Genomic DNA, 7,517 nt, shown 5'->3' with positions numbered 1-7,517 from the left:
GGAGTCTCCCACAAATTCTTGTTCTTGTTAGTCTTGATGGCATGCCCACCTCTTGATTGACCTTCAGCCTCTTGCTCAGTGTTGCATGGGATGACTTGTACTTCTTCCATTGCAGGGTGCTCTCCAGTCTCTTCCCTGAATAACTGAAAGAGATACCATAGTTCCACTGATGCAGAGTGTCTTCTAGTTCTTCTACTTCTAATTGCCATCCTTTTCCAGGGAGTTTCCTCTCATTTCTCCTTCCCTGAAGATTCTCCTCTTCTGCTTCAGCTCTCTGTTGCACTTCTAGCTCCTGTACTACACTTACTTGTTGCAGTTCCACTGCTCTATCTAAAAACTCTTCATTTTATTTTATTACCTTGAGGGTGCACACTCACTGCTCTAGTGCTCTCATCTTTTCTTCCAATGGGGCTCCTAGCTTGTACTTGTTGCAAAGTAGGCCCTGTTGACTTCAGGGAAGAAAACAAACACTGCACAGACATTGCAGGCCATCACCACTGGGAATTCTTCTTGGTCTATACTTTCTACAGCCTATTTGATCTTCCTTGCTGGTTGTGTTATAGCAACTAGTGCTTCTCCTGTCTTCCCTGAAGGTTAACAGTAAATGAGAATGTGTTACAAAAGAAAACAAAAGAAAAATAGAAAGAAAAGAGCGGAGGGGAATGGTCAAAGATTTCCCCCTTGACCTTCCCTGCCACACTCCTGTTAGCTCTCCTTGTTTGTTTGCTCTGATTGCTGCTTTTGCGGAAGCTTGGTTGCATACAGCAGTCTCCAGACTAGGTGGAGCAGCTTCATCTGATTTGCTCAGCTAGCAGTCAGGAACCAGAACATGGATTAACTAAACTCACTACTGTGAACAGAACATTTCACAATGTTCCAAATTTAAAAATTAGCCATTCAACTTTCACTGAATGTATCAAGCCTTACTGTTCCTGCCAAAGGTAAAATACATTAGAATCAGACCTAAAATTGATGAAAACAGTGTTGCTATGCATTGCATAAGTCAATGTGGTATCCTATGGAGGTACGTAATATATGGATGTTTGGCTTTCTTCTTGCTGGAAAAAGATTTGATGTAGCCACATGAAAAATGTGGAACCCAGTTAAACCAGCTTTGCCCAGTGTCAGTACCAATTTGGTCACTAGAACCACCTGCTCAAATTGCAGAACTGATGTCTGCAGTTCCTATTTGCTTTGGGACACTACCCCAAATTCTGTGATAGGGAAAGTATCAATATTTTTGTGAAAAGAAAAATTGGGTTTAAAATGTAACCTTAACTTATACAGAGGATATGACTCTTCAACCCCACCACATGAAACACAAACATAGTTCTGTACCCACCAAGTAAGAGATTTTGACAATTTGACAATTCTACATGGGCTGTAGGAACCGCGGGTGGCCCAGTGGTTTAAACTGCTGAGCTGCTGGGCTCATTGATTGAAATGTTGACAGTTTGAATCTGCAGATGGGGAGCTCCTGTGCTTGGTCCCAGCTCCTGCCAACCTTGCAGTTCAAAGTATATAAGTGCAAGTAGATAAATAGGTACCACTTTGTTGGGAAGGTAACATTGTTCTGTGCACCTCGGTGTTTAGTCATGCTGGCCACATGACCACGGAATCTTTTTGCAGACAAACACTGGCTCCCTTAGCTAGGAAACGGAGATGAGCACCGCCCCCAAGAGTCAGACATGACTAGACTTTAATGTCATGGGAAAACCTTTACTGTTACCTTTGTAGATGTAGAGATTGTGATCATGTTACAAAAAATGCATTTGTTTGTTTGTTTTTTTGTAGGTGTATGTGTAAGGGACTATGAGAAATGTGACCTTGGACTATAGGATCATTAATTGAAGAAATGAATGCAACTCTAAAAAAAATAACCATTCTTTTCCAATATCGCCTTTTGGGCTAACATTCAGGAGAAAGAAGCAGCAAAATGTACAGATCTGGATACACATTAACTATGGAATTAAGTCATCTTTTAACATCTCTCTCACCAGGGAAATTTTACTAGTCCAAATCCAGTGAAAGTATGTGACTGATGGACAACATGATAACTCACTGCTTTCAGTGGGAATAGAGATGACAAGAAACAGATTTCAGTTATTGCTGAAGCCTTTTCATTTACTGGACTATGTATCTGCCAAGAATTGATGAAAGGCAGGATGTGATACACACCCACACATGCAGGCTCCTTCCATCCCCACCTGCACAATATTCAGGCCATGGGCTACTTTCCGTTGTGTTTCTGTGGAAATCTGATGTGAGGGACTTCATGTTGAATGATGTTGTTTTATTCCAGTCCAAAGCAGTGGTGGTTGTGGTGGGGATACCTCTACTCAGTCTAAGGGCCAAACTAGGTATTATGCGCACATGCATGTACTTTCTTCCTACCATACTTTGTTTTTAAGATAAAAAGCAGACTTGGGACGCTGCAATCATGATGAGCAAGGAGTAGTGGGGCTATAGGGAGTGCTTAATGTTTGACCATCAGCAGATGTTTTGCTCAGAATTGTACACACACATACAGAGAGAGAGAGAGAGAGAGAGAGAGAGAGAGAGAGAGAGAGAGAGAGATGCTTTTTCTCACTGCAGGACAAATAGGCCCATATTCAGCCTAGAACATCTGAGGGGGCATCCAAATGCAAGAGGAGGACAGCCACTCTTCTGCTTTGCAGGTCTTTTAAAGACAAAAGTGCATACTGTTTGTTAATTGCTGGTTAACAACAAAGAGAGGGCACAGAAAATTCAGGATAGCAGTACCCCCAGCCCACCCTTGAGAACTAAGGTGAAAGGATACAGGATGTAACAGGGTGGGGGAGAAGCAGCTCTTTCTGCTGTTTCCATGTCCATGTCCATGTGTGAATTTTGTAGAGCAGGCAAATGATTAAACTTGCAGCTCCATTGTTCAAGATCAGAGAGTCCCAAGGCTCCTTTTCATTAACATATAGCATTAATGTGTACAACATCTAGTTTGGTCCTAAGGGTCTTGTGTTAAAATAAAAATGCTATTCAAATATACATTATTGCAATATTATGTCTGCAAGAGTATACTGTGTAAACACATACATAATAAAGTGCAGTAATTATATGGCTGAAAATCTCGTACATATGATAGGGTGGGAAATAGCCTTCTCCTTGTCAGAAGCCCTTCAGCAAAGCCAAAAGGGGGGTGTTTTCTGCCTCCTCCCTCCAGCTTCCCATGTGTTGTCCACATCTACTCTGGAGCCCCCATCACACAAGTGGATTTGAGCTTGCAAAATGTTTGATTCCAGCCAAGATAATTTAAATTGGCTGCACCTCTTAGTACTCTGACTAGGGGATGGCATATGCATTGATTCCCCCATGTTTTAGGGGCAGCAGAATATATATACCAGCCTTGATCTATTTCAGTACTGTCGACACACTGAGCAGAGATGGCTATGAAGGCTTTTGAATAGGAGCCTTTTCTAGCCCTCTCTGGTGATGCAGAGATTGGACACTGGGACTTTTGTAAAGCGTGTGTTCTACTGTTTAAGAAACTAAAGTACAGTGCACTTCAGTGACACCACCCATAGTATTTTGAATCTGGAGAATTATGGGTGTTCCATACCGAGCTGAAGCAATGTGGAGTCAGATCAGCTCCCCTTTCTCCTGCTCTGCAAAGCACTGAGAGACATGCTTTTGGCTGCCTGACTGTGGCACTTGGGAAAAGGAGGAAAGCAGCTAAGGCACTACCTGGATACATCACATTGTGGAATTACAAGGTTGCTCCCCTTCCTGATGCCTGGCATACTCAGTAAAACCCCTCTTCTCATGTCAGTTGGAACCTCAGAGATGCAGCCAATCCAATTCTTCCTGCACTAGCTATGAAGCAGGAAAGGGTGCTCTTAGTGCAGAGTAATGTCTCCTGACACAAGAGGTATCTGCCAGTGTTAGGACCCTGAAAATCCTATGGTCCTCTAGGTGCTGTCTTGGGTTGTGGCATGACCCTGCTAGGCTTTATTCTTGATCCAGTGGTTATCTGCCATTCCATCCTGTTTTAAACACATTGTCCTAAACTGTATCATTTGAACACTTAATAGGAAATGGTTTGCATTTTGTTAAAAAAAAAGTTTCTCTTTTCTTTTTCCTCTTAGATTTTTCTTGTAATGAGTTACAACTAATTAATGCTTATTCAGTGCCTTAATGATGAAATATTTGCAATCTCTGTTTGTATGATAAAAAACCCCCACCATGTTTCACCTTGCATTTCAAAGACTTAGATAGAATGAAATATCCAGCTTGACAAGGCAGCAGAAAATTGTTAAAAGAATTGTAGACAGTTGAACATGAATGGTGTGAATTTGCATGCCAAAGAGAATTATGCTAGAAGTATATTTGTGAATATTGTGATTCATATTAGAGGCATGCATTTTTAAAGGCACATTATTTTTAATACTTCTGGCTTGATCTATGTGCACATTGCTTGGGCAAGCAGGAATTTTAATCTAGACTCAGTCACACCATTTATTTCTTGCTTGTCAATCTATATGAGGGGGTGTGTGTGTTTGTGTGTGTGTAAACAGATGCATTTGATGCTTCGACTCATCTCTGTCTTTGGTTGTGATCAAAGAAAGTTTTTGTTGCTATGAAGACAAGGTGATGATCTGGATCTATGAAATTCAAAATCTGCCAAAAATGACCATCTGATATTGAGATTCTTTCTTCAATACTAGAGACTACTTAGGAATAATGAACTAGTGAAGTGGAAATTACAGGAAGAGAATTGTATATCAAGGAGTTTAGGCAGCATACCACAATGCCTCTTCCATGCCTGGAACTCCTTTTTGTTTGCCCCTTAACTGGTCTGCACAATTTCATCTCTTAGCATTGTCAACTTTAGCCATCTGTTTAATTATATCTGACCAAGACAGTACCTGTGGAGGAGAGTCTTAAGGCCAACCAGTGGGAGAAGATCACACTGTTAACTATGTTGGTCTTGGCAATACAGTCTTATCTATCAAGGCTGTTACATAACCACGACCACAGATGTGATCATTCTCTTAGCCAGTGTCATTCTGATGACCTAGGCAGTATATAGGTCCCTAAAGAACTTCAGCAAGAAGGATGTAGGAGGTGCTATATACAAACCTGGCTAAGCCTCAGGGTATGCTGACTACTGAGAGGAACTCCTAGTAGCTGAAGGGGTGCCAGCATAACAGTCTTGCTTTGTACATATAAGCTTACTTGGAAATTTCTCCTTGCTGTCTTTATTCTGTATAATGCTGTTGCTTTCTGACCCGCTAGTTTATTTCCCCACTAAATAATCTTTTTGTTGTTTTCATCCCTTGGGGGGCATATTGATTCCGAAGATCTATTCAGAATCGATATGTTCTAGAACAGAACAGTGATATGAAACAAAATTGAGCAATCTCAAATAAAGAAGGTCAAAAAGGGAAATAATTTTAGCAAAGCAAAAGGAACTTAGTTTTGCTTCAGCAAGTAAGTACTTAATATGGTGTGTGCTGGTCTCTGAATCTGTGCAATATCACCAGCAATTCTGCTACTATGTTGTACTAGTTCTGTAGGGATATTAGTTCAGAATTACAAGCAGATACAATGTAGGACTAGGATTCCAGAAACATCTTGCCCCTGGAAACATTCTTGCATGTCTCAACTTTCTTTAAGGCAAACAAATATTCTACATCTACTAGCACTTAGGGACAGTAATTACACAAAAGAAATAGTTACCGAGACCTCTAATTTAATGAATAAAAGCCATTATTTTATTGATAATCCAGCTCAGAAGAGTCTGTTGCCCATGGAATTGTGGACAATCACACTATAGGGCTTTTCCAGACAGATTGTTTCTATATACTTGACACTCCACATGAGTAGCAGTTAACATGGGATTAGGGTATCGTAATATACAGAATGTTGGCCTGTCATCTGTTTTTATGCTGCTCCTTCATTTCTTCATCGGTAAATTAAACCGGTCAACACAGTCAGATGATATTGCTTGTACTGATTCAGGTTATTGGTCTATCTAGCCAGGTATCATTTACTCTGACTGGCATCATTGCTGGGTTTTTTCCCCAGGGCTGCAGGCAGAGCTCTTTCTTAACTATGTCTGCTTTTACTTTTCAATCTGGAGATGCCAAATGTTGTTGTCGAGACTTCAGGTGTCTACCAAACAGCTATCAAAGATGAGGAACATGAAAGAAAAAAAGTGGTTGTGACCCAACTTGACATGTATTAACATGATTGAATATAGAGATTTTCAAGTCCACTTCTAAGGGCTAAAAGCTCAAATCCCTGGTCCTTATTGGACAATACCCTAGTATTTATGTCTCCCACATTTAGTTTTTTAGTATCTAAAATTTTATGTCCCAAAGACAGAGAACTGTGCAAATTTATGGAAAAAATCTTATCAAACAAACTGAAAAGAAATGTGTGTACATCCCTAGATATGGCCTTTCACAAACATCTTGCAGGTGTCAGGGAAGGGAATAGAAAAATCTGTTATGCAGAACCATCCTTATTAAAATGGCTTCTTTTCCTGCACAACAGCTCCACAGCTGCTGTTATACTCTAGCTCCACTGACTGATCAAATTTAGGAAGTGGTACTTCCTGGAAATAAACTTTTATGTGACTTATTGTGCACAGATCCTTACTGCACTCTTCTTCCTTTGTAAGCATTTTTCAATGTGGAAACTTCATCTTGCACAATCCATTTTCTCTTTGCAGCACTGGGAAACGAGGAATTTAAATGGTATTTTATTGTTGTGAAATGGATTTGCTTGGGAAACAATGGTTTCATATTTCAGAGTAAATCATGCAGGAATGAAGAAAAGCTGTGATGGAGATTCCCCCTTGAGAATGAAAGAGTTTTAAAATACATGGCATGGTGGCCAGAGGCCAGCTACTGAACCTCTGAAGATGTCCACAAATGATTGCTTTTGAGCAACTCTGCTCCTACGAATCCCTCTGTAATTTAAAGAGAGATTCCAAGAATGAAACATGGATATTCCCCCACCCCTCACCTGATATTTTTCTCTGAATTAATGGGCAGCTTGCAGATCTATAACTCATCATTGGGAACAGTTACCAAAACATAGCAGAATACATGCTTTGAATGCCTAAAGTCCCAAAGGCGAGTCCCTGGCATCTCCTGAATTGTTCAATGAAATTTCAGAAGAGGGAAAATGTAAAATTATTGCTTTAAAACCCAAATGCAGCCCATAAATATTTGATTTAATTTGAACCATATAAATGAATGGTTCACAAGAGGAACACATTTCCAAATGTAAGGGATTTTTTAAACTTGTGGGTAAATGAACCAAGGAAGAAATATTTTTGATTAGAATATGTCAGCTGCACTTGTTTAATAAAACATACTGTGAAATCCTATGGGTGGCTACTCAGAAGCAAATCTTGCTGTTTTCAGTGGGGCTCCCAGACCAGCCTGCACAGGATTTCAGTCTTTCTTTGGAGACTACAAGAAGCAAACAGGTGGGGCTGCTCATAGCACAGGACAGCCAATTGTGGGTTACCC

The sequence above is a fragment of the Varanus komodoensis genome, unplaced genomic scaffold (assembly GCF_004798865.1).
Source record: "Varanus komodoensis strain SLA01 unplaced genomic scaffold, ASM479886v1 scaffold8, whole genome shotgun sequence".
Lineage (NCBI taxonomy): Eukaryota > Metazoa > Chordata > Lepidosauria > Squamata > Varanidae > Varanus > Varanus komodoensis.
This window is presented reverse-complemented; position numbering follows the sequence as displayed.